A 26,387-nucleotide genomic window follows, 5' to 3' on the forward strand; every position below is an offset into this window, starting at 1 on the left:
CTCCCTATGTACAAGGACTTTGTTTCAGTTTTTTCCTTTTCTCATATTTATTCCTTTCCCTTCTTTCCTTTTCCCTACCCTTCCCAATTCTCCTCCCCCTTTGGAGCTTTTCTTCTATTTCATGTTATCCATTATACATTTTGATCCTTATTTACACTTTCAGTTTCTCACACCAGAGAAACTATTCAGTATTTACACATGTGTGCAATTATTATTGTGTGTCAATTGTCAATGAAATTCTACTGAAAATCAGATAAATTTAGAAAAATGAATCTTTTGATCTGAAACCTTGAATCTAATAATTCAAATAGTGCAAGTAGTTTCATATTTTTTTCTAATTATTTCCCAAAATATATACTGACATAATTTAGCCTTATTCTTTTTCACATATTATGATTGCAATTATGTAAAAGTGCATGGAGAATAATGATTAGAAGGAAATACATCAAAATGTAAACTGGTCATTTAGTGAAATAGATGCATTTTTCTTTTTTGACTATTCTTTTTCATTGATTTTCCTACAGCCTAAAATATAATCTTATAAGCATTACAATATATATTTCATTTTAAAAATCCAAATTTAATTCTTTAATTGCCTTCTTTCACTTTAAATTTCTTCTCAACTTAACTGCTTATTCCTCTCCATTTTTATCATTTTGCTTTTGTGAGATATGCTATTTCCTCTGTATTCTTTCTCATTTCCTTTTCAGAACTCTTTCTAGATCTCCACACTTGTCCTTGTTCTTTTTTCCTCACCACTATTGTCTTTAGGGACATCTTGGGTCATTGTTTCCATCTCTGTGCTTGATGTTGTGGTTCTATCAGTTGTACCCACAATCAACATGCTATGTCTTTTTCCTGACCCTTCAGCCTCCCTTATTGCTAAAGGTAGTATGTTAAATTAATAGCAAACAAATGGCTCATTAATGATGTGATTTATCATCTTCTAATCTGTTTTCACAAAGATCTTTTACAGAAATAGATATTCTGTGGACTCATAGCACCCATGGATTTCCTTTTTCCACATTCATCAGTTGGCACTGGCCAGCTTGTTCCACCTTTCAGTATTTCGAAGTTAATATATGTTCTTTCACTTTTTCTTCTTTTCTTTCACTTTCTGTCACTTATGCTTCACCTTCTCTTTCTTGAATGATTAAGTCAGAAACATCATCGTATCTTTTATTTTTCTAAATGTTTGAAAATGTTCATATACAGGTGAACATGGTACCACCAGAACACCTTAATTGAGAAGCCAAGCAATGCTGTCTTTAGAATGTGGCCTTTAAAGGGAGCAGAACTTGATTTAATTCCCAACTTTGTGATTTTGAGTAAATGAACAAATCCTCTCCCCATAAATCTTGCTCTTTTTAAAACAGGAATAATCATGTTCCCATAGGCTGCTGTAAACATCAAATTAAAAGTAGTGTGAGTGTTCTATAACCTCTATAGTACTTTCCAACCTGTGTTCTTTACCATCTGATCCAAACTTACCTTTTTTCTCTTCTCAATACTTTCTATTGTCTTTGCTGACAAACCCTAAGTCTCAACTGCAAGAAAGAGACGACTGCCTGAAAATACCATGCCTTTTCAATGATCAAATCTCTTTCAAGTTGGAAAACATTTTCTCATCCCCAAAATCTCAGTGACAATGTTAGCATCTCCAAAATACTTCCTGCAGTGTTCTCTGAATCCTACCCTACCCGTGGTTGGGTTAAGCCATATTGCTGCCCTTTGAACTTTCTCCGTGGTTCTCACATAATTTTTTTTATCTATCTCATCAGTTCCCTAAGCTATGACTCCTTTGAAGTCTGAGCCTTTGTGCCTTATCTCCATACCTCAGTGTCTGATCAAGTATCGGCTGTGCCACAGACACTCTGCTCACACTGGATGAATGAATAAATACCAATGAAACTGTCTGCATCAAAAGATTATTTAATCTTATTTTCAAATAAATACATTGAACTGAACTACATAAAAAAATTAATTATTTTATTAATCCTCTTCTGCATGGGTACGACACATTTGCAATCCAGTGGCTGATTCCGTAGTCACTTTCTTTCCATAGTCAAAGAACACCAGGCTGTTCATGGCCCTTTCTTGTCCTGAAATGGTTCTCTCCTGGTGCCCTGGGAAGAAAGATCATGGATTTCATGGATATCAGTGAGTTAGGTGATTCAGAAAGAAAAAGATATTTTAGCTAAATGTTAAACAGTTAATATGCAATGTATAAATTCCAAAAGAGAGGAATTTGACCAGAAAACAGTAAACCTAGGGAGGAAGGCCAAATAATTATTGTTCACTTCCAGACAGTTCCTTGAATTGGATTCATATTGAGCTAGGGCTATTTGAATTAGAGGCAGCTGTATAATCCAAACATTGTGCAGCATACAGAATCAGATTGAGTGCTTGAATGTCTGCACCCTAGGAAATTGATTTGACGACTATGTCTATTACTTCTGGCACCAAGCTTTCTGTGGGTTGCATTACAACCGCTCTTTTGGTCAGCTGTGACTGGTTCCCCATCCACGCCTATTGTTTTAGATTTATTTACTGCATTGGCGATCATAAATTATGGACGTTCTTCTATGCCATCTGGAAACTCTGGTGTCATGGTTTGGGTCACTTTTGATTACTTGCTCTTATTCTCAGCTACTGCCAAGGCTGATGTATCTTGAATTATGAAAGACTTCTGCCACAAGCTGACCTATTTGTGAATAACCTTTCAGCATCTACATATGTTTATTTTATTCAACATAAAACTGAATAAAATACAAAGTGTGTGTTCCAATTCTCCAGAGAATTATTTCTGCATTCGTGAAGCTGAATTTTTAAAGCTCACAGTTTGTCTAATAATTCGCTTGGTAACTTATAGCATAATTTTATTATACTCACAAGGTCATCATAGATAGATCATCCTCTTTCTTGAAAATGTTGAAAATGTAACTTTCCCAATAGTTTCACCTAATCTCAGTTTCTACCAAGAGTATTCCATTATGTATTATGAGCTTAAAGTTAGGATGAAGCTTTGTTCTCCTTTCAAATAGTGCTGAAACAATGAAGCAAGCACATATTTAAACTTTATTCTCATGTTCACTATTCTAATGACTGGGGCTAGTGACTATAATATTTTCCTAACAAGTTGGCTGAAAAACATCTCAGCAGAGTTCTTTTTCCAACCAAAGGATGCCAATGCCTACCTGTGTAGACAGTGTCAGCAGATTACTTTCCTTTTATGCAGATGGTTCACTGGCAGCCTAGGTCAGATTTGACACTGTGCTATCAAGCAATTTATATCCAGAAAAGCAATTTGAATATTGGAATTTTGTTGAATTTCCCAGGCCACAGCTGCTTGCATCTGACATCTGCTTCATTTTTTTGAATAGCCAGTGACTTTTTTTTCCTGACAATCTCAAGGCTGAGTTTTGTAGACTGTGTTTATATCCCTTCAGTCTTTATCAAGCATCTCTCTCAAAATGGTATGATATACCCCATCACAGCATTCATTATAGAATCTGCCTGGTCTCCACTTTTTTTCAACAGCAAGTACCACCTTCATTTTGATTAGGAGACTCTCCATTTTTCTACAACTTTTCACTATGCAATAAACTTCATCAACTATCATTAGAAAGAGGAGGCACTATCAGAATGAAAGGAGACAAATGAACTAAACTTGTTAGAATTTTCTTAAGAAAATAAACCACTCTGAGTCTTCAGTACATATAAGAATACTACATGATTCTCTCATTATTAAAGTACCCTACTAAGCTGTAAATTTGAGGGTGAACTGTTTTCTTCTAAGACAAAGCCTCAGTAAATATGGTCTAATTAACTCTGCATCTTGATATACATAAACTACCTTTTCACATCTTTTGACAGTAGTGCCTACTAGCATATTGTGACATCAGTTCACATCAGATCACCTTCTGTTATATTAATATACAATGCCCCAACAAGACATGATTTGACCAAAGCAACATTTGTAGATATTTAAAAGTTTGCATCTGGTTTGTTGCCTATTACCCTTTCAAAACGTAGAATGACACAACAGATGTTTCAAGCAGCAAATCTGAAGTTTAGGGTGGTGGGATGTTTTAGCCATTGCTAGTTGTTAAGTGATTTTTAATATACCCCTAAGATGAGTAGATCCATAGATACAGTGTCAACATGTCATATTTCTAGATCACCTAAGTGAAACACCTTACATGGAAGCAAAGAATAATATAAGAACACTGTGATTTGTTATCTAAAAGAAGTATAAAAAACACAACATTTTTTGTTATTAAAAGAGTGGTTATTAGTCCATTTGTGCTTTTGATTTTAAAGAAAAATGTAATAACAGATGCTGTTGGGAAGGTGTGATACTACTTTAGATATGTGGTTGCTGTCTTCTTATCTTCTTTTTCCTTCTTGCCTATTACAGTGCCTATTTACAAAGAGAGGTGATGAAAACTTTAACTGACTAGTGTTGTTTTGGTCAGAAAGCTCCCAAAATAGAGGATTCTTTGATTGTTGCCTACATGTATTTGAGGTTTTTTCTTTGGGCATTTTGGAGCAAGATAATCAGGACATCTGCATCTGAGAATTTCATATATAATAGGTCTTTAAAATATGACAAGTTGAAAAGGAGAAAATGAAATACCAATGGGTTTCCAGTAATAAGATCATATTTTATATTTTCACAATAGGGAAAATGTGCAAATCTAAGAAAGTGAACTGGTAGAGACGGTCTAAATATTAAAATGAGATGTTTAGTAGTATACAGTAATATCTAACTTATGAACAATGATAGTTGCTGCCAAACAGAAGTCAATATCAAGAAAATAAAAAATTATTTTCTGATGAAGAAAAACTTGAAGCAATTGGTTTTTTGTTTCCCTGTTTTAAGCTCACCAAAATAAAGGACTGACATCATGTCAAAAACAAAAAACAGAAACTTTGATTGTTGATGATTCTCAGAGAAGCAACAGTGAATGAAAAAGTGAAGTCAGTGAGAAAGAGGGACAGCAACAAAACACATTATAATGCTGTTTAACCTTTCATTAAGATTGCTATTGTATGGCAATGCATTGAACAGTGGATTTGGGGCTCATTACATCAATACTATCTTGGCACTTTCTAGGGTCATACCAGTCATCTTTTATTCATGCTGTCACTAGGAGTGGAAGTTATGTTAATAGAGATGGGTCAGGCACACCAAGGCATAAGGAGAGGTCGAATGTAAATCCCAGGCTGCAGGCTCATCAACAATCCCAACTGCCGTGATGAAGCTGCACCAAACAAGGGCAGAAGGGCTCACTTCTAAATCTTTGTCCTCTGTCTCTCAGGTGACCAAATGGCAGTCAAATCCCATGTGTCCTATTCATTCACCCTGCCATTCACTCATTCATTCATTCATGTCCATTACCAAAAGACAAAAGGTAAAGGGGAAATAAGCTTTCTCATGTCAACCTTCTTCATAAAAGATATATCAATTCCACTTTAAAAACCATACTTATGTCAGATTTGTGTTCAGAGTGTGAAAAACAAAACAATTTTTATAGCTTTTTAAAAATTTTCTCATTAAAAATATACTATTGATTTTTTTCTCTCTCAACAATTTCTAGCATCTCAGCAAAATAAAGCTTGAATTATCCTATGGTCTTTTCTTCATTAAGTATCATTTAAAAAGAAACATTTCAATGGGCTTCACAAGGTTATTGTTAATGTTCTTTCAAAGTACTGTGCTACAGTGGAAAGAACAAAGTATCGAGGGTGAATAAATATTTGGAAAAGATTTATTTGTAATTCTGTAAAGACCTTTAAAAACTTTAAAGAAATAAATCAATTATCCTTTAAGATAAAATATCTCCATAAAAATTAATTTTTAAATATATACAAACCATAATTTTGTATCTCACTGAACAGAGACATTATATAACCATATATGTTTATTACATGTAAGTATGTTTAATTGATGGAGTAAAATATGGGTCTTTTCAATTAAATGATTATTACATAAGTAAAAAATACTTGAATCTTTGTTTTTAATTTTCAAACCAAAGACTTAATAATTTAAAAGATACTTTTAAAAGAATTGATCCTTTAAAGTACTCTGCAGACCGTTATAAAAAATATGTGACATGAACTCATGTTAGAAGTGCATGTATTACTCTTGTCACTTATATGAATCTAAATAAAATGTCAATATGTATGGAATATACAAAGAAGCAAATACTGATAATGACAAAACCAAGCTTGTCAACAACAGTGTTAAAACCAATGTACTTAATTAAAAAAGTGAAGTCAATTAAAATCAAAATAACAGTGCAGCATGTACAAATGCTGGAATAATCATTAGGCCTTGCTGAATAATGGAAGAGTATGGAATTTTTTTAATGGAACAGCAGGGGTGATACATTACACAAAGCAACAATCTACAACAATATGACAATCGAATTACTTCAGCACCATTAGGCAGGTGCGGAGGAATAATTAACATGAATTTTTTTTCAGTGAAAAGGCAAAAAATAAATAAATAAAACTTTTTTTTTCCTCTGATAACACTGAATTTTACACCTCCAGCCTGCCTCGTTTTAAAATAATAGAACAAACCTATGATTTTAAAAACTGGGGTTTATAGACATGGAAGTTTTCTGCTTATTCCTTATACAAATTGAATAGTATAGGAAAACAATATAAGGAACTCCTATAGTAAAATCCTGTTCTTTTGCGTATATTTTCCCTGTATGTACTGCTTTTTTAAGGGCTTAAAAACAAAATAATAAAGGATTTGTAATAGTTTCGGGCTGTCTAATCTAATTCACATATAAAAGGCATCCCATAAAGCCCTAGGCAATATTTGTTATCTTATTTCCAGCTTAGATTCAAAACAAATTGAGACCTCCAGTTAGAGCAAAGAGAATTTTCTCACTAAAATGCCAACAGAAACAAAAGCAACTTCACAGTTTTTCATGAAGGGCAAGGAGTTTAAGATCTCTTTACTAGTTTTCCTGACAAAAATATCATCCAGCTTTAAAACAGCTGTGATAGAAATCTCTTTCATTTACTTGTATTAGGAACCATTTCATTTATACTGAGATAAATGGCCTATGTCCTTAAAGGAATGGAATTTTTTTCATTAAGTTTAGTGGTACATTTTAGGTATAAAATACAGTTGCATTCATCATTGGGATCTTGTACCTTTACATGTCATAATTTGATTCTTATTTTTTTCCCCTTCCCCTGCGCTCCCTTCACCCCCTCCACCCTTCCCTGTTTGCAAAGACTTTATTTCCATTTTTTTCTTTTTCTCATATTTTTTCTTTTCCCTTCTTTCCTTTCCCCTACCCCTCCCACTTCCCCTACTCCTTTAGACCTTTTCTTCCTATTACACTGTATCAATTATATATTTTTTAAAATTACAATATCAAGATTTAGAGGAAATTACCACAGATTTTACAGAATTTAAAAGGATATAGAGAGCATATTACAAAAAAATTTTTTGAGATAAATTTGACAACTTCTATTAAGTATCTTGGAAGACAAATTAATGAAACAGACTCTGGAAGAAACATAAAATTTGAATAGCAACTATTAAAGAAAGTAGATTCCTAGCTTGAAAACCTACCTATATGACAACAACAGGCTCATATACAGTTTAACTGATGAATTATATCAAACATTTAAAGAAGAAAAAAGAAAGAATATGTCTCCCCGCATTTTAGGAAATCAACATCGTGCTAATCCTAAAACTGGATAAAGATAATAAAAGAGAAAAGTATGAACATAGATAAAAATTTGTTTAACAAAACAAACTGTTAGAAGTCAGATCTGGAAGTATGTAGTAAGTGATTTTATTATAGGGATGGCAGTGTTGGCTCAGCATGGAAGATCCACCCCCATAAATCATCATTTTAACAAAAGAAAGGAAATAGCCATATGACTCTATCAGTAGTTGCAGGAAAATGTATTGGACTAAAGTCTACAGCTGTTCATGGTGAAAGCTATCAGGAGACTAGAAGTAGAACAGAACCTTCTCAACAGATAAAAGACATGTACTCCATACTTCCAGCAAAAACACCTTATATGAATGGAAAAGATACAATGCTTTCTCCCTAAGGTGGGGAACAAGGGCAGATATGTTTACTCTTCATCTTTCCATTAAACTTTGAAACATAGGCCCAAACCAAAATAATCTGGCAATAAAAATAAACAAATAGCATAAGATTGGCAAGGTAGAAGTAAAATCTTTATACGTAGATGAAATGATCATCTACAGAGAAAATACTAAGAAATCTCTAGGAGCCCCTAGAACTTGTATTTGAATTTAGCAGGATTAGAAAACACAAGGTATATATAAAAATTCAGGTCTATATATACTTGCTATGAATGAAGAATTGGATATTGAAATTTAAAAGTTATAAACGAGTAGAAAGGACCTGGAAAAGTGAAAAGAAAAACAAATAACAGTGTTGGAAGACATTTGTTATCTAATTTTAAGACTTCTTCTAAAACTACAGTAATCAAGGCAATGTTGGCATAAGGAAAGACATATAGATCAATGGAATAAAACAGAGAACCTAGAAATAGAACCACACAACATGGTCCACTGATTTTTGAAAGATTATTTAGCGTTAACATTTTATAGAGCAAGAACTCAACTCAAGGGGAGAGAAAAAGATAATGTTTTCAACAAATGGTACTAGAACATCTGATATCCATATGTAAAAGATTAACCTCAACCCCTTATTTCCATACATAAAAACAATTTGAAAGGATCTATGAACCTACACATGAAAGACTAAAACTATAAAACTTAAGAAGAAATTATAAGGGAAATGTTCATGAATTTAGAGTAGGCAAGAATTTCCTAGGGTACAAAAAACATGATGTATAAAGGAAAAAAATGAAAAATGAGATTCCATCAAAATTTAGAACTTTAAAAGACATTGTTAAGAAAATGAAAAGTAGTCCTTAACCAGAACGTATTTACAATACATATAACCTATGACCAGAATATATAAAGAACTCTTACAGCTCATTAATAGACAACCCAATTAGAAAGCAGACACAAGAAGATGATAAATAGCCATTACAGCACAAGAAAAGGTGTGCAATACTAGAATCAGAAAAATACTAATCAGTACAATAACAAGATTGCATTATACACTCATTAGGGATATTAAGTTAAAGGTTTTAAAAGAACAAATGTCAGCTTAGGTGTGAACCAATTAGAACCCTCTACTATTGCTAATGTGAATGTAAAATGATAAAACCATTTTGGAAAAACTATAGAAATTTCTTGTGCAACTGTTAAGAACCAACAGTTCTGTTCTTAAGTTTTTACTTAAGAGAAATGAAAGCACATGTTCACCATAGATTTGTACATACGGGTTGACTATCCCTTATCTGAAATTTTTGCACCAGAAATGTTTCACATTTTGGGTTGAAATCCACTTGATCTGTAAAGAGGATGGCTACTCCTGCTTTTGGGGGGTTTCCTGTCATTGGAGTATTTTTTTCCACCCTTTCACTTTCAGTCTATGAGTTTCTTTTTGAATTAAGTGTGTTTCTTGTATGCAGCATATTGTTGGATCTTGCTTCATGAGCCGTTCTGCCAGTCTATTTCTTTTGATTGGTGAATTGAGACCATTAACATTGATAGTTATAACTGATACATATTGACTTATCATTGTCACGACTCTTTCTTTTTATTGGATTCTCCCCCTTTGCTTTTAATTTCTTGTCATGCCAGATGGATTCATTTTGCTGTTCTTCCTGGGGATGTGATCCTCATTGTCTTTTCCTAGGATACTGTCTACAACTTTTTGGAGTGCTGGTTTGGTATTCATGAAGTTCCTAAGGTGCTCTTTGTCATGAAATATCTTATTTCTCCATCAATATTGAAAGATAGTTTTGCAGGGTACATTAATCTGGGTAGGAGGCTGTTTTCCTTTAGGAAATATTTCCTTTGGAATACATCACTCCAAACTCTTCTTGCTTTGAGGATTTGCATTGAGAAGTCTGCTGTGATTGTGATGGGCCTTCCTTTGTATGTAATTTGTCTCTTTTCTCTAACTGCTTGTAGAATTTTTTTCTTCTACTGGGTTTCTGGAATCCTATTATATGCCTATGTGTACATTTTTTTTGATCAAGGGTAGTTGGAGTCCTATATGCCTCACTTATCTGTATGTCAAGTTCTTTTCCCCTCCTTGGGAAGTTTTCTGCCATCACTTCTGTGAACAGTTTTTTTATGTCATCTGCACTCCTGTTTCTTCATTTACTCTAATCAGTCTGATGTTATTCTTCTTTGCATCATCTAGCAGCTGCTGATTTCTCATGGTCTAGCTGGGCTGATTTCTCATGGTCCCTTACTATTTTAAAGAATTTTTTCTTTTCCTGGTCACTAATTGCAATCCTATCTTCTACCTCTGAAATTCTGTCCTCACATTGGCTCATTCTGCTGTGTAAACTTTCAATGGAGTTTTTCATCTTCTGGAAATCTGTTTGCATCTGTTTCATGGATTCTATTTTTTTCCTACTTTTGGATTTCATCATGTTCCTCAGCTCCTCTTTTTTTTTTATCTGTATCTGCTCTAGATTTATTAATCATGTCTTGCACTATTGGAAAATCTCTGCTGTTACCTGAGAAATTATTTCTGATTTCATTTTTTCCAGATCCTTTTTTGTTGCCAGTTCACAGAGTTCAGGTGGTTGAGTATCAGATTGTTCCATGTCATTTCCCTTTGGGGTTGCCTTAGTTGATCAGGAAGTCTGGTTTTGAGACTTGTTTATGTGTCTTCTCATTTCAACAGATGCAGCCTGCTGTGCCTTTGTTGAGGCAACTTTTTGCTCACCCAGTGGTCTTCAATTCTCAGCAGCCACAGAACTTCCTTTTCTCTGCTGCTCACTAGTACACTAATTCCTGGGTTCAAAAAGGTGGCCTTCTGGATCCCTGAACTGACCTGTTGTCTGGGTGGGTTTCTGGCTGGGGCTTGTGTACACTTGGGATGATATCTAGGTGTGTTAGTGGCTAGGGTTCTATGTAGCTGTTGTCTGGGAGGGCCTTTGCCTAGAGGCTGTGCACCCCAGTTCCTGTTGTGTTCCTGGCTAGGGTCTCATGCACTTACTGATGGTACTGGGGCAAAGATCTGGCTGTTGCTTGTGTTCCTGTGAGGCTCTTTTCCAGGCAGGCCCTTGGCTTGGGCCAGTGTGCCCCAGCCTCTGGGGTCAGGGTGGAGCCCTGGCTGGGATCTGCTTGCAGATGCGCTGCTCTGGTCCATACCGCTGCTCCCTCAACTAAGGTGGTCTGGTGTACCTTTATTTCAGAGATTGTCTTCACTTTTCCAGTGGGCTTTCATTTTCATCTAGGGGCCTCAGAGAAGCCTTTCTGATGTTCACTTCTACTCTATCTTCTCAAGCTCAGAACAATGTCCTTTATGACCCCTGGAACTCTGCATTGTGGATCTAAGTAATGGCTGGGAACAGCCAGGGGTGGGGGTGAGGTCCTGGCACCTGAACAGCTCACCTCCTCGGTGCTTTGGGGCAGTGGTACAGTGGCCTGAGAGGCTCACCTCCTTGGCACTCTGGGGAAGAGGTATGGCGTCCTGAGTGGCACACAGGAATGGAATTTTTCATTTCTTTCCTTACCATCAAGGGATTAAAAAATGAAAATTCTTCATTCTCAAATGACTCACCAATTTAAATCAATCTGAACCTGTTGATCTTTTCAGAAGTTTTATAGGATGGGTGGTTTGGGTTGAAAAAGATAATTGTGCTTATGGTCAAGAACTTTTACCTTCAGGCTTGCAACAATTTACTAGTGAGATCTCAATCTCCACTTGGCTTCTAAGGAAGTATGCTCTTCAATTAAAAAAAAAAGAGATATCAAACCCAATAGGTAGACACATGCTTCTGAAAATCATCTATCAAATCAGGAGAAAGAACAGAACAAACCCTTCCATTGCAATTTTTGTTATTTGGAGAGTAGCCATGCCACTTGTATCTGCAAGAAGGTACTGGTTGAAAATGTAAGAAGAAAATAACTGCTATAAGGTAGTCACTGCTTTGCAAGTCTAAAATAAACTTCCTTTATTTTCTCTCATGATCCACTATGAGAAATAGAATTGCTAAAAGGAAAAAGAAAACTTTTTGTTGTTTTTATTTTAGTTTGGCTCACTTTTAGTAAGAGAAACAAAAATTCTCACAGGAGGCTTTCAATTCCCCATTATTATCAATTCTCAATTATCCCAAATCTGAGGCTTGAATTGGTATGATATCAAAGAAATTTTACATAAAAAGTTTTATCCTTAATGCAAGAAATGCAATCAAATATTTCCCCATCAGATTTGTAATTGAAAGTTTGGCTTTTAGTCAAAATATTTATCTCCTGGAATGCAATTTAACAAAATGCTAGAATAAAGGTAATTAGATACATTGAAAAAGTAGTTAACTCTCTCAATTTATAAAACATTGCATACAGGATACAATAGCATTAAGAAAGATCATCTGTGTTGATACTAGGCCAACAAAAGATTCATTGAGTTTAACATAAAGATAAATAGCATATTTTAAAATATAAAATATTACCATTCAAAATTAACCTTTGAAATGCAAGTATGACAGTAGTTAAAAGCATAAATGAGTGTTTATAAGAACTTAAATCAGCTGATATGTTAGGATAATTCAGATCTAAATAGAATTGTGTCTCTTGGCTTATGGTTTGAGCTGGTATGGTGGGAAGATTCACTGAAATAAGAAATGGCCACAGTGTACAGTGGCTATAGATATGTAGTTGGATTGAAGGATTGGAATTCTAATCATATGTGTGCTCTAAAGAAATGTGAAAAATTTTCTCTTGGAAGTTCTTGATGGCCTTCAAGAAGCTGATGTTGTTATAGTGTATTATGTTATATTAAAAAAATCAAATGGTGGGCCAGGGATTTAACTCAGTGGTGCTGCCACCTGCCCCACAAGCACAAGGACCCAAGTTTGATCCCCAGTACCAAAAAAAAAAGAGAATCAAATGGATGCAAACAAGAATGGTACAATGACCAACAAACAGTGCAGCTTTATGAAGTCAAACTCAAACTGGTATCTATTAAATACCTTACTAGTGATCTAACTATTGAGCAACCTCAAGTTTCTATTAAAATTCTTCATACTCTGCCAAAACTTTGAAATACCCTATTGTCAAAAATGACTTAGATTTTAATTTAATCAAGTCCATCTATCTTTAATATGAAAATCCCATATTTACCCTGTGATTTTAATTTCCTGTAAAATCCTAACATGTCTATATGTGAAAAGAGTGCTTAATTGCAGAAAAAATGGATCAGTATGTGCTACGGATATTAAAAGAGAATCAACTCAAATGGACATTTATCTATTAAATTGTCATACATCTTACTTCTTCTCCTAGGAGGGAACAAGTAAATATGAAAGAGAATATCCTCATCCGTAATTTCATTCAACTATTATAAATCCATTATTATTTTGTTATTATCATATATTATATGTTATTTTCTACTATCCTATATGAAAGGACATTGTGAGGGACAAAACACTGAATGGCCTAGGGGCTATGTATCTGACATATGAAGGTCTCAGCATGGACAGCCAAGCCCCATGGGCTGTTGTAGTAGCCCCTTTGCATGTCCTCTGAAGCATAATAGCTCTGGGTTGATAGACAGTAGTAGTTGAGGCAGTAGTGGAAACGTTTCCCAGAGATTCTAAGGTGCATATACCTTAATAGGGGTCATTAGCAGAAAGCTGGATTGAAGAGAATAGAAAGCATAGACTTGTCTAAAAATTTGACCAAAATGTGAAGCTATGGCTAAGAATCAGCAATTATCAAAGTTCTTGTCTCTTGAAAATGTGAAAAATGACAAGGTTTTTGTTTTGTTTTTTAGCAAAACATTTATTGATCTATTTTAGATATACATAATGTAACACTCATCATAGGAATTTGTACTAGTACACGATATAGCTTGCTTCTGTTTTTCCCCATGTCCCCCTTTTGTACAGAAGCTTTATTTCCATTTTTTCTTTGATTTTCTCTTTTTTTCTTGTTCCTTCTTTTCTTTCCCCCTTCCCCCTCCCTTGTTCTCCTTCACATTTGAACCTTTTCTTCCCATTTTCCCAATGTATGTTATACAATTTTGTTTCTCTGGTGTGAGAAACTGAAAGTGGAAATAAGGACTAAAACAAGTAATTTTTTTAAAAAGCAAAGTTTATATCTTTTGAAGTTTCATTCAATTTGAGATTATGTTTTTACTTTTTTAGTATAAATTGAAATATTTAAAATTTATAAAATGTTACAATTACAACTAGTCGACTGCTTTAATTTTTAGTACCATTATATGGAAAAATTTAAAACTTGCTTAGCCACATGGTAATTACTGTTTTAAAAATGATACCAAGTAAGATTATATTTTAATAAAAGCATTATAATTCTATTATTTTAATAAACACTAAATTTTAATAGATATCACTGATGCTTGTAAATAACATTTTAATTTTAAACTATTCTAATCTTTTTTTCCATATGTACTGTATTTGGCCTTTTGTGTTTTACATAGATTCATTTTCACACAATTAGAATTCTTATTGGACTATTACCAGTCTCATATCTAGCTATGTTATTTATAAAAACGTAATTGATTTGTTTTCTCTAAGATATGAAAACAAATATTCATAATGTTTCTAGTAGAAATTATATAAATTCAGATAGTTTTTTATCTTGGAAATGGATCAGCTTGTATATCTTATTTAGTAAATGTATATTTTAAAAAATATTTGGAAAAAACACCCCACCACGAATGCAAGTAAAATATGTTATTCTAGAGTTATTTTTGCTGAAAACTAAATCATTTAAAGATACAAATGATTTTCTAATTGACATGTTCCACAAGGAAACATAGAATATGCAGTAAGTGATATAATTATTTTATCCCACTATTAGTAAGTCTTTACAAGTTGTTTAGTTTTCAGTTCATTGGCATTGCTAAAACTTTTTTTAGGGGGGAGTGGTTATTAATGTTATATTATCATTAATGTGACAAATAAAAATAGTATATGTTGCTGGGGATTTAGCTCAGTGGTTCTCCCTCCTGCCTTGCAAGTGCACATTTCTGAGTTCGATTCCGGGTATCAAAAAAATAGTAAATATTTATGTTGTACAAAACGATGTTTTGAAATATGTATGTATGTATGTATATATTTACTATGAAATGGCTAAATCAAGCTATTTAATATATGCCTATCTTTCTTATTAATTAATTAATTAATTTATTTATTTATTTTTCTGGTATCAGAATTGAAACTCAGGGCCTTGCACTTGCCAGGCAAGAGGGGCACCACTGAGCTACATCCCCATCTCTATCTCACATATTTATTACTTTTGTTGTAAGAATTCATAAATTCTACCCTTTTAGAAATTCCAAGTATAAAGTTAATTTTCATACAATAGATCTCCTGAATTAATTCCTCCTGCTTAAATGAAATTTTGTGTCTATTGACCAATGTCTCCCTTGTCTCTCCCAAGCCCCATCCCCTGGAAATATCTTTCTACCATCTACTTTTATGAGCTCAATTTATGAAGATTTTATATATAAGTCACATTATGTAATATTTGTCTTTTAGTGATTAGTGTTACCTTTTAATTTTTTGTTTACTTAATAAATTTTCTTCTTTCATAAACTTTCTCTACAGTGATCTTGACTCCTAAAGATATTAAACATGGTTATAAGTTTTTCACTGTTGCCTAAACAGCTTAAAATAAGAAGACAGATTTCCATAAACTGAAAATAACAGATTTATACATGTTCATTAATTATAGTTCCTTATATATTTCCTCCATGAACCAAGTCATTATTACAAGTCTGTCATCAAATTTTCTATAACAAAGCAATCTTACTTCAATGATAAGAGACATGATGTACAGAAATGAAAAGTTCATATTTAATCTACTACTTTTGGCTTTTCTTCTACTCGTTTTAGGTTGTGGACATAAAAAAAAGTCTTTGTAGTGACAAAGATTACCAATGTGGCCTTGGGGAAAGGATTTGCTTTCTTCAGGACTGAAAAAGGCAGATTTTGACACTTTAGCTATAGGTGTAAAATTTATAATTAACCTCCAGAAATGAGCTTAAATCTCTCATCAGTGATAGTGAAATACACCACACAATACTGACTATGGCATAGATATATATTAACACATTTACTCCTTTTTGATTTGATATTGAAATCAAAAGGGATTTAGGCAATATGTAACAGCTAATTACTTAGGGCTGCAAACCTGTATGAGTCAGTAATGATAGAAAATGGTTTTTGCTATTATTTTAAGTCTGCAAATAAATCTTTTACACCAATTCAAGCATAAAAATACCCTTTGTATAATTCTTTAAACATATTTTGAAGTTATGTAGTTCAGAAGAAAAATATCACAATTGAATCAGAGATTTCATGATATCAGCAATAGATTATTTTCATTCAGACCAAGTTTATTCCAGCTAAAATACATATTTGTAATTGTTATCTTCACTAAAGAAATCCAATGAATATAGAATTATGCTTGATGTAAATCTTACAATATTGCCATTGAGCTCTCATATTCAGTAGATTTCACTTGGAAATTCAAAATTAAAGAGAAAGATATATAGATACAGAGATAAAGATATAGTCCAAACAAAGCCATGTTAACCCTCTGTAACAGTGACAAAATAGTTGAGAATAACAACCTAAAGGAGGAAAGTTTTATTGTGGCTCTCAATTAGGTCTGTGGTGAGACAGAACTATCATGGTAGAAAGGGATGGTAGAAGAAACATTCTTATCTCAGTATGGCTAGTGAAGAGGGAGAGAGAAGGAGGGGAGAGAGAGAGAGAGAGAAAAGAAAGAGGAGAAGGTTAGAGACAACCAGAGATACAGAGAGAGACAGAGAGAAAGGGGTCAGGGACAAGATATATTCCTCACAGTTATGCTCTTAATGACTCTATTCAACTGGGCCACCTTTCCATAACCTTCAAATAATGCCATCAAATTATTAATCCATGTATAGATAAATTCTCTGATGAGGTTACAGCCCTTGTGATCCAATCACCTCTCTGGAATTCACCTCTAAACATTGCTGCATTGGTGATAAAGCCTTCAATAAAAAAAAACCTTTAGGGGTATATTTTAGGTTCAAACTGTAAAACCAAATTACATAATGGAAAAAATTAATGTATCATGACCAAATGGAAATCCAAGGATTGTTCACTCACCATTGTTTGGATCTAACCTATATCTATATCTATCTAGAGAGAGAGACAAAGACAGAGAGAGAAAATACAAGCTCCCATAAATGTAATAATAATTAAAGAAATAACTAATCAGTAGAGAAAGAAGACAAAAGAATTATAACTTTAATTAGAAAATAATAGTGAATAGTATTGTCTCCTCAGTAAAAATATGTTTTCAGAATAAGGTCCTTCAAAAGAAACATTCCAATATACAGTAACTGAAAGAGTTGGCTACTGTATTAGTTTCTTAATGTTATTGTAGCAAAGCACCACAGATTGGGTGGAAGAAAATAGTAAATATGTAGTATCTTATAGTTTTGAAAGACAGACATGTAAAAACAAGGTATTAACAAGACTATTTCTTCGGAAACCTGTGAGGGGATACTCCCTCCTTGTCCTTTCTGAAGGTTTACAGCAGTCCTCACTATACCTATGCTTACAGCTTCAGAACCTCCATTTCTAACCCAATCATTGCATGGTTGCCTATGTTTCTATGGGCCTGTATTTCCTCTTCTTATGAGGACACCAGTCATATTGTATTAACAGATCACTCTCTAGAATTACAGCCTTGTTTTAATTAATTATATCTGTAATGATTCCATTTGCAAATAAGGTCACATTCTGAGATACAGGTGGTTAAGTCTTTAACATATCTTTTCAGGAGCAAAATTTAACCTAAAATAATTGTCAAATTTTTTCTAAATGATGTAATTTATGTAGAAGAAAACAATGACAGAATACCCGAGCTACAAGAGTAAATGAGGCCTAAGTAAAAAAGCAAATGTATAAAAATATGTCTGAAATTCTAGCCATTAATGGCATATTAATGAGGAGTGAAACAATTGGAATTCAAGAGTCTTAAGTATTGTTGTGGGTGATAAATATGCTACTACCTTAGATTTTGTTGATGTGAATATGCATGTAAAAGTTTTACAGATGGTCACATATAAAGAATTCAGGGTTTCCAAAGTAGTAGTGATGGAAGAAATGGAATGGAGAGAATATATGTAAACAATAAACTGAATTTAAAACAGGCAAAGAAAAAGAAAACAAAAAACATAAAGATGATGCAGAAAGTAATGAGAATAAAAACACTAAATCAGAAGATAAAATGCATCTAAAAGAATTAATAACCATTAGTGATACAAATTGTCTAAAAATTCTATGTGTAAGACAAAGATTCTTGACTTGGAAAAATGAAAAGAATATAAGTAACATGTATGCTACATTTTGTATAGAAGAGATGCCCCAAAATGAAATACTGAAAATAAAAGAATAGAAAAATATATACTAGAAGTAACTAAAGAAAAAAAGAGTGTGGCCATACTAATGCCACACAAAATAGATAAATAAGCATACTGGTTAGGGTTCTCTAGAGAATCCAAATCCATAAAAAAGCATATAAGGGGATTTATTAGGTAGGCTTGCAAGATCAGAAGTGAGAGATTCCACAATGGCCGTTTGTGCATTGGAAAGTTGGAGAATCCCGTAGTCGTCCAACCAAAGAAGATGGAAGCTTCAGAATGAGAGAGATCAAGGATGTAGCACTGGTACAAGGTCAAAGGCCTGGAAGCTCACCAGAGAGTTGGTGGTGTGAGTCTATATTAGAAGGCTGAAGAAACTGAAGACCAATGTCCAAAGGCAATGGCAACAAAGGCAAATCTGTTTAAGGAGACAGGAGCTCTTCAAAATTGGGCATATTTCTTTCTTCTTTCCCATTTTTATTGCATTTATGCTATAAGCCTATTGGTTGATGACACTCACCAACCAGGTCGGTCTTCCTCCCTCAGTTTTCAGGCCTTCATGCCAATAATTTCTAGAAACACTGCTCAGTCACAACCAGAAGTATGCCTTATTAATTAGCTAGGTGTTTCTCACTCCGGTTAAGTTGACTTATCTTGATTAATGGACATGACAAGATGACCACATACTGCTAAAAATATGCCTCCAGAAGTAAGTATACAACAACTTTAAACTTGCATGTACCTAATAATATTACTTTAAAAGTGTAAAAAAGAACAAAAGGCAAATGTCATTGTGAGTGTGGGTAGAAGTCGCCATTGGATGATGAAAACATTTTAACATAGCTCTTAAGGGTTAATAGATGAAAAAATTTAATCTGTTTATTTGAACACCATTAGCAAGCTTTATCTAATGTGCATACATAAAATACAATATGAACATTTATATCTTTAACATGACTGGGAATACAAACTCATTTCAAACACATAAAACATTTGTAAAATGGATCATTATTAAGCCATAAGGCAAATACCAAAAATGTTTCAAAGATTTAGCATCAAATATATAAATTTTTGTGATCCTTAGGTAAATAAATTATAAATAATTAACATGCAGATAACAAGTTGCCTCACATATCTGGAAATTTTCAAAGATCTATACCTCTAAATAATCTGAATAAAAAAATAAAAATAGAAATAATAAAAAATTGAATGTAATGAAAGCAGAAAATAGAAGAAAAGTTATAGACTTACTTCTTGTATTAGAACTGAAGCTGATAATAAATGGTGGTAGTATTTATCTGAAGAAGATGGAGGACAAAATGACAAATAATCCTATGGAAATTGAAAGAAAGGAAACATTAGTAAAATCCTTGAAACAAAGTCTCTATGAAGCTCAAGAAAAAACACACAAACCCACAATAAACACAAAACACTATTCAGAATAAAAAAGGACTATAGGTACAGATAGAGAAGAGACTTTAAAAATAAGAGAATATGAGAGACAACATAGGTCAATTGGTTTGAAAATTGAGATGAAGTGGAAATATTCCTAGAAAAAGAAAATTTAACTTTTGAAAGAAAAAAAAATGAAAACCTGGTTAATACATACAAAGAGAATTCAAAAATCTTCCTACAAAAAAGAAATTTTGGATTTACATGTAAACTCTAGAAAATATTTAAGGAACTGATGATTAAACAGTTAATATCTTCAATAAGCTCATAGCAAAAACAAATAAGTGAAACTGCCAATATCATTATTGAGACTAGTAGCAACTTGTCACCAAAACCTGGGAAAAAAAAACATAAGAAAGGAACATTATCGGCCAATTTACAAGTAAGCAATGATTTTTAAACTACTACTACTAATTACATTATGTAAAAATCCCAGAGCAAGCAAAAGTATATTATGTTACAAACATTTATTCTACAAATGACAAACTGGTTTAACATCAGAAAATTTCCGTTCTAGATTCATTTATTAATGAAATTCACTCCATTACAGGTTGAGAGAAAAAAAAAAAGCATAGATCTTTTCAACAAAAGACCTATGTAGGAAAAGATTTTGACAAATAATACATAGTTTATAAAAAATAACTCAGCATGTAGTGAAAGTACAGTATTTTGAAAGAGTATCCATAAAACAAACAAATCCTATAGTCTGTGTCAAACTCAATGCTGAAACAGTAGAAAGGTTCAGATGAAATTGGAAACAAGCCTATAATTTTCACTCTCCCCACTATGATTTTGTTTTGCTCTCAATTTAATGATAATAATAATAATAATAAATTCTAAAAAGAAATACACATAATATTCAAGCTTTAAATAGTTTTAAAATTCATAGGAGAAGTTAGCAAGATTTCTAGATATAAGACTGGAGATGTTGCTCAGTTTTAGGATGTGCGAAGCCCTGGATTTGATCTTCAGCACCACAAAAATAAATAAATAAGATTTTTATAAGCCAACAACAAGTGGTAAAAAATACATTTTATTATACAACAACATGAGGAAAAATATAAGATACTAAGAGTAGATCTAACAGAAATATAGCTCTTAAAATTCTTTTTAAAATTACCTAAATAAAAGAAGAAATATACATTTTTCATGTAAAGAATTCTAAATATCATGAATATTTCAATTCTTTTTATTTTTTGACCCAAGGTAACTCCAAATAAATTAGAAGAAGATTTTTTTCATAGAGAATGTGGAGCTGATTCCAAAATCTATATGTGAGACCAAATAAAAATTTATAGTAAAGAGACTCCTAGAGGGAACCCTCTCCATCCAGCCTGTGCCAGCCAGGCACATCCGTGGATGCCAGAGAGGGGTCCCCAGCTGCAGGGAACCTGCCCTATCCAGGCCGCTCCTCCAGCAACAATCCACTTAGCTGCGTGGGTGCCTACAGGTCCCCCCCACTCCTCTGGCCTCTTGGCTGTACTACCACCTAGTTTCACACTACAAAGACACAGGGTATACCAAACCACCAGACCTCCATACTGGGTAAGTTGGAGGGATCATCACCTCCCATCGGAAATGGGGCTATCTTCATGGGAAGGGCAGCTTGAACCTGCATACAACCCTGCAGAGGTCAACCCTGCAGGAGGACAAGGAGCTCAACTTGGGACTTGCAGCCAGAAATCTGCCTGAATCTCATGGGTCTGTGGCTGGCTGGCTGAGACTCACTGACTTATAACTGCACAATGCTACCCACATTGTCTATTTCAAAAGCAGAGACATACCCTGAAGGAGACTCTTCATCTTCATTTTTATTTTTAATTTCCAAAATTGGTATTATTGGTTTTTTTTTTCTTCTCTGATCTTTAATTTTTTCCTAATCTTTGCAAATTTTTGTTTTTGTCTCCTTTTTTTTCTTCTTTCTTTTCTCTTTCCTTTCTCTCTCTCTCATACTCACTCTCTTGCTGTCCCACATTGTTCATTGCCCTTTATGTTCCTGTTCTGGCCCTCATTCAGATTTCTTTATTTTTCTATTATCCTCTTTTTCCTTCTCTTACCTGTGTCCTCTGGCCTCACTGCTAACCTTCCCCTATCCTTCTACCTATCTGTCACTCCCTCCTCAACTCCTTCTAACTCCTCAACCTGAAAGGCAAAGTTGTTACATTGAAGAGTTTATTCACTATAAACATATGTTGGGTTGCTCCTCGATTTTGATTTAATTCACATAGTTAAAGGTGATAGATTAGTAACTATCACAAAATGTCATTTTCTAAGATGTACTTGATGCTGTGGTGTTGCTGATTGTATCACTTGGGCTAAAGTGTTGTTATTGATCTAGTCAGTGGCCCTTCCTGGTATAATGAAAATAAGATAGCCTCAGAATCATTAGAGACTCAAAACTTAAAGAACAGCTATATCTGAAAGACACCTCTGAGAAGGAAACATTCCATAAGGGTTCTAATTACAAGCAACAAAGATACTTACAATAAGCAATTCCAAAGTATCAACCCAGGAGTTAAACCAAGGACAGTGCCAAAAACAAAACTGAGAAGACATTTAATCAAGGCACAAACTCAGACTTTCACCCCACCAAGGGTAAACTCAGGGGGAAACGAAGTGGAAAAGTCCAATAATCAATCACCTGGATACCCTGAACTGATAGCACAGGAAGTAACAAAATAGATGAATGAGGCTCTAGAAAAATTCAAAGCAGAAATAATCTCCCAGATATCTACAGAGATGGGGAGCAGAATGAAAGACATGATTAGAGGCTCTAGAACAGAAACAGATTAAAAAAAAATAGGTGAGTTCAGGACCATGCTGGAAGCCATGAATACCCAGCATAAGGAAGAAATGGAGTCCATGAAACAGATTCAAACAGATATTTGGGAGATTAAAAACTCCATTGAAAGTATCCACAGCAGATTAAGGAAATCTGAAGATAGAATATCAGATATAGAAGAGAGTATCATGGTTAAGGAGCATTAAAATAGAGATTTTTTAAAAAATAGTAAAGGACCATGAGAAATCAATCCAGCAGCTGCTAGATGGTGCAAAGAAGAATAACATAAGACTGATAGGAGTCCATGAAAAAATAGGAGAAAGTACAATTGACATAAAAAAACTGTTTACAGAAGTAATAGTGGAAAACTTCTGAGACAGAGGTAGAGAACTGGACAAACAGATAAGTGAGGCATGTAGAACTCCAACTAGCCATGATCAAAAAAAAAATCTACATCTAGACATATAATAGTCAAGATCCCAGAAACCCAACAGAAGAACAAAATCCTACAAGCAGTTAGAGAAAAGAAACAAATCACCTACAAAGGAAAGCCCATCAGAATCACAGCAGACTTCTCAACACAAACCCTTGACTCAAGGAGAGCCTGGAGTGAAGTATTTCAAGCTCTAAAAGAAAATAACTTCCAATCTAGACTGCTGTATCCTGCAAAATTATCTTTCAAAATTGATGGGGAAATTAGATACTTCCCCAACAAAGAACACCTGAGAAATTTCTTGAACACCAAACCAGCACTACAAGCAATTCTAAAGAATATCCTAGACCCAATTCAAAAATGGGCATCTGAAATGAACAGACATTTCTCAGACAAAGAACTAGAAATAGCAAATAAATATATGAAAAACTGTTCCACATCACTGGTCATTCAAGAGATGCATATGAAAACAACACTGAGATTCCACTTCATCCCAGAAAGAATGGCTGCTATCAAGAAATCAACCAATAACCAATGCTGGTGGGGGTGTGGGGAGAAAGGAACACTTCTTCACTATTGGAGGGAGTGTAAACTAGTGTAACCACTGTAAAAATCAGTATGGAGATACCTCAAAGACTAGGATTAGAGGTCCCATTTGACCTAGCTATTCCCCTCCTGGGTATCATCCCAAAAGAATTAAAAGAACCATACCACAGAGATATAGGTCCACCCATGTTTATAGCGACACACTTTGTAATAGCTAAAGCTTGGAAGCAGCTCAAGTGCTCATCAACTGGAAACTGGATAAAGAAAATGTGTTTTCTTTTATATAAAATGGGATACTATTCAGCCATAAAAACGAGAAACTGGAGTCATTCATAGCCAAATGGAGGCATATCGAGGCCATACTCCTAAGTGAAATAAATAGGACACATATATGTAAATACCGAATAGTTTCTCTAGTGTGAGAACCTGAAAGTATAAATAAGGTTAAAATGATTAAAATGAATAATTGATAATTTGAAATTTGGAGAAAGGTCCAAAGAGTTAGAGTTGGTCGGATGGGAAGGAGAAAGGAAAGAAGGGGAAGGAAAAATTATAAGAAAAGAAAAAAATGGAAATGAAGTCTATGTAAATAGGGAAGGGTGGAGGGGTGAGGGGTGCACAGGTAATGGGGAAAAAGTAAGAACTAAGATACATCATGTACAGGTACAAGCACCCAATGATAAATGTAAATGTATTGTATACCTAAAATGTACCAATAAAAGAATTTAAGAATAAAAACATTAAAAAACAGAATCCTAAATATAAATAATAATAGAAATAATAAATATAATATAGGTATGTAGTACTTATTGTGTCCAAATATTGTTCTAAAAGATTTTCATTTCCTAATTTATTCAATCACTAAAGCCTATGGAGGTTCTATTATGTCTCATTCATTTTTGAAGTTGACTAACCAGGGCATCGAAAAATTAACTAATTTGCCCAAGTTATGTTGTGGCAGATATAAACACAAATACAGACATCCTCTGTTATAGCCTGGTGCTCTGAATATACAAAGACATACAGATGCTTAAGTTATTTATATAAAATGGTATAGAATTTGCATATACCTGACACTCTTCTATCAATGTACATTAAATTGTCTCTACTTATAATACCAAATATAATGACATTTCTGTCAAAAATTTTGATTTTATACTGTCTTGCCAATTTTGAGAAAGATTCTTAATTTATACTTTTATCATTTATGAGGTACATCTTTGTAATTTATAAATTTTCACTGAATTAACATCCTCTGGCTGGACATAGTGGCTCATGCTTGTGATCCCAACATTCTGTGAGACTGAGGTGGTAATATCTTAGAGTCCATCCTGGCCAACTCAGCAACATCTTGTCTCAAAATAATAATAAATAAATAAATAAAATTGGAGACTAAGGTTATTATGGAGGCTCTGAGTTCAACCCCAAGTACGACAACAACAACAACAAAAGAAGAGTTGTAGAAAGAGACAGAGGAAGGGAGAGGGGGAAAGAAAAAAAGAAAAAAATATACCCCTAAATGATAAAAATTCTAGTTTTACAAATCTAGGATTAAAAGATAACTGTACTATGATATTTAATGATCTAATTGTGAAGCAGGGATTTAGGAGTGTCTTAAGGGAAACAATCACATTATATTATAGTTAACAATAAGTACCAGATATGGAGCCCTATATCAAAATAATAAGAAAAATATCCTGAATATTGGCTTGCCAGTGATATTTCTTGTCTTTTTTCCTTTGTTATGTTCTACTGCTCTTATATACTAAGTATAAGATAAAGAAGAAAAGTAAAGATCCAGTAAAATTGTATTGATGGAAGTGGTTCAAATATGGGACTATTTCTGATGTCTTCCCACCACGGAAACTGTTTCATCAGTGTGGCTGATGTGACTGGCATTTTCAAGGGTCTCTTCAAGGCTGTCTTGGTGATAAACTTGGCACCAAAAACTCTTATCTCTGGACAAATTGTATAGCCTCTCCCTCCAGGTGGTAGAAAGATTAGAAGGGAAGAAAGGGAAGTAAAACGTAGTAACAGCCTGTTACCCTTAAGAATACTCCCTAATTGCCTGTGGTAGTGAGGATTTGCCTGCTTACTTGTGTGTGTGTGGGGGGGGTGAACTGGTTCCGAGAGGACTTTTGGATTTGACCACAATATCCACCTTTGGCCCATGCACAGTGCCCCCCCCCCCGCCGATTGGGAACACCATTCTTCTAAATTTCTAAATCCTCCTCCAATGCCTAGGAAGGCCTGGCTAGCAATGTGTGGATGAAGCTTAGAGCTGGTGCTGCAAGGGTTTTGGTCTCTGGAGGTGCCTACTTCCAAATTTCTGAGTGATTCTTTTGGACTGGCTTTGGGTAGAAATAGCAGTGCTTTCTCAGCATTGTGTGGAGGGCTCTGCATTAGGTATGCCTAGTGTATGGCAAAATTTGATCCTTTCACCTGCAATCTGAACCCTACCCACATGTGGTAGAGCTAATGGCCTCAGGAGCCCCTAGACTTGGGTCTATTGAGCGATCCCTAGAACTTTATTATTTTCTGGAAATTCACCAAAGTTAACCTGCCAAAGTGGGGCTGACACACTAATATTGAGTGACTCATACTGTGACTCAGACTGTGACCAGTTCTATCAGTCAGTGCATCCTAGAAAAATAGATTTAATACAAGATAT

At 34.0% G+C, this 26,387-nt stretch overlaps 1 long non-coding RNA gene across 3 annotated transcripts in view; it reads right to left on the reverse strand.

Annotated features, from left to right (window-relative positions):
- Positions 1-483: 483 nt before the first annotated feature.
- The window catches only part of LOC147824131 (uncharacterized), a 518,026-nt gene continuing 492,122 nt past the window's right edge, over positions 484-26,387 (reverse strand). The window contains exons 4-5 of one of the 3 annotated variants that reach the window (XR_015442707.1): positions 19,755-19,835; positions 484-2,126 (exon numbers count right to left, since the gene is read on the reverse strand). This is a non-coding gene — a long non-coding RNA (uncharacterized LOC147824131). The remainder of the gene's footprint in view (positions 2,127-19,754; positions 19,836-26,387) is intronic. The other 2 variants (XR_015442705.1, XR_015442706.1) reach the window with 2 other exon arrangements.

The sequence above is a fragment of the Heterocephalus glaber genome, unplaced genomic scaffold, assembly GCF_053883595.1.
Source record: "Heterocephalus glaber isolate CG9 unplaced genomic scaffold, H.glaber_assembly_v1.0 deba00001553, whole genome shotgun sequence".
Lineage (NCBI taxonomy): Eukaryota > Metazoa > Chordata > Mammalia > Rodentia > Bathyergidae > Heterocephalus > Heterocephalus glaber.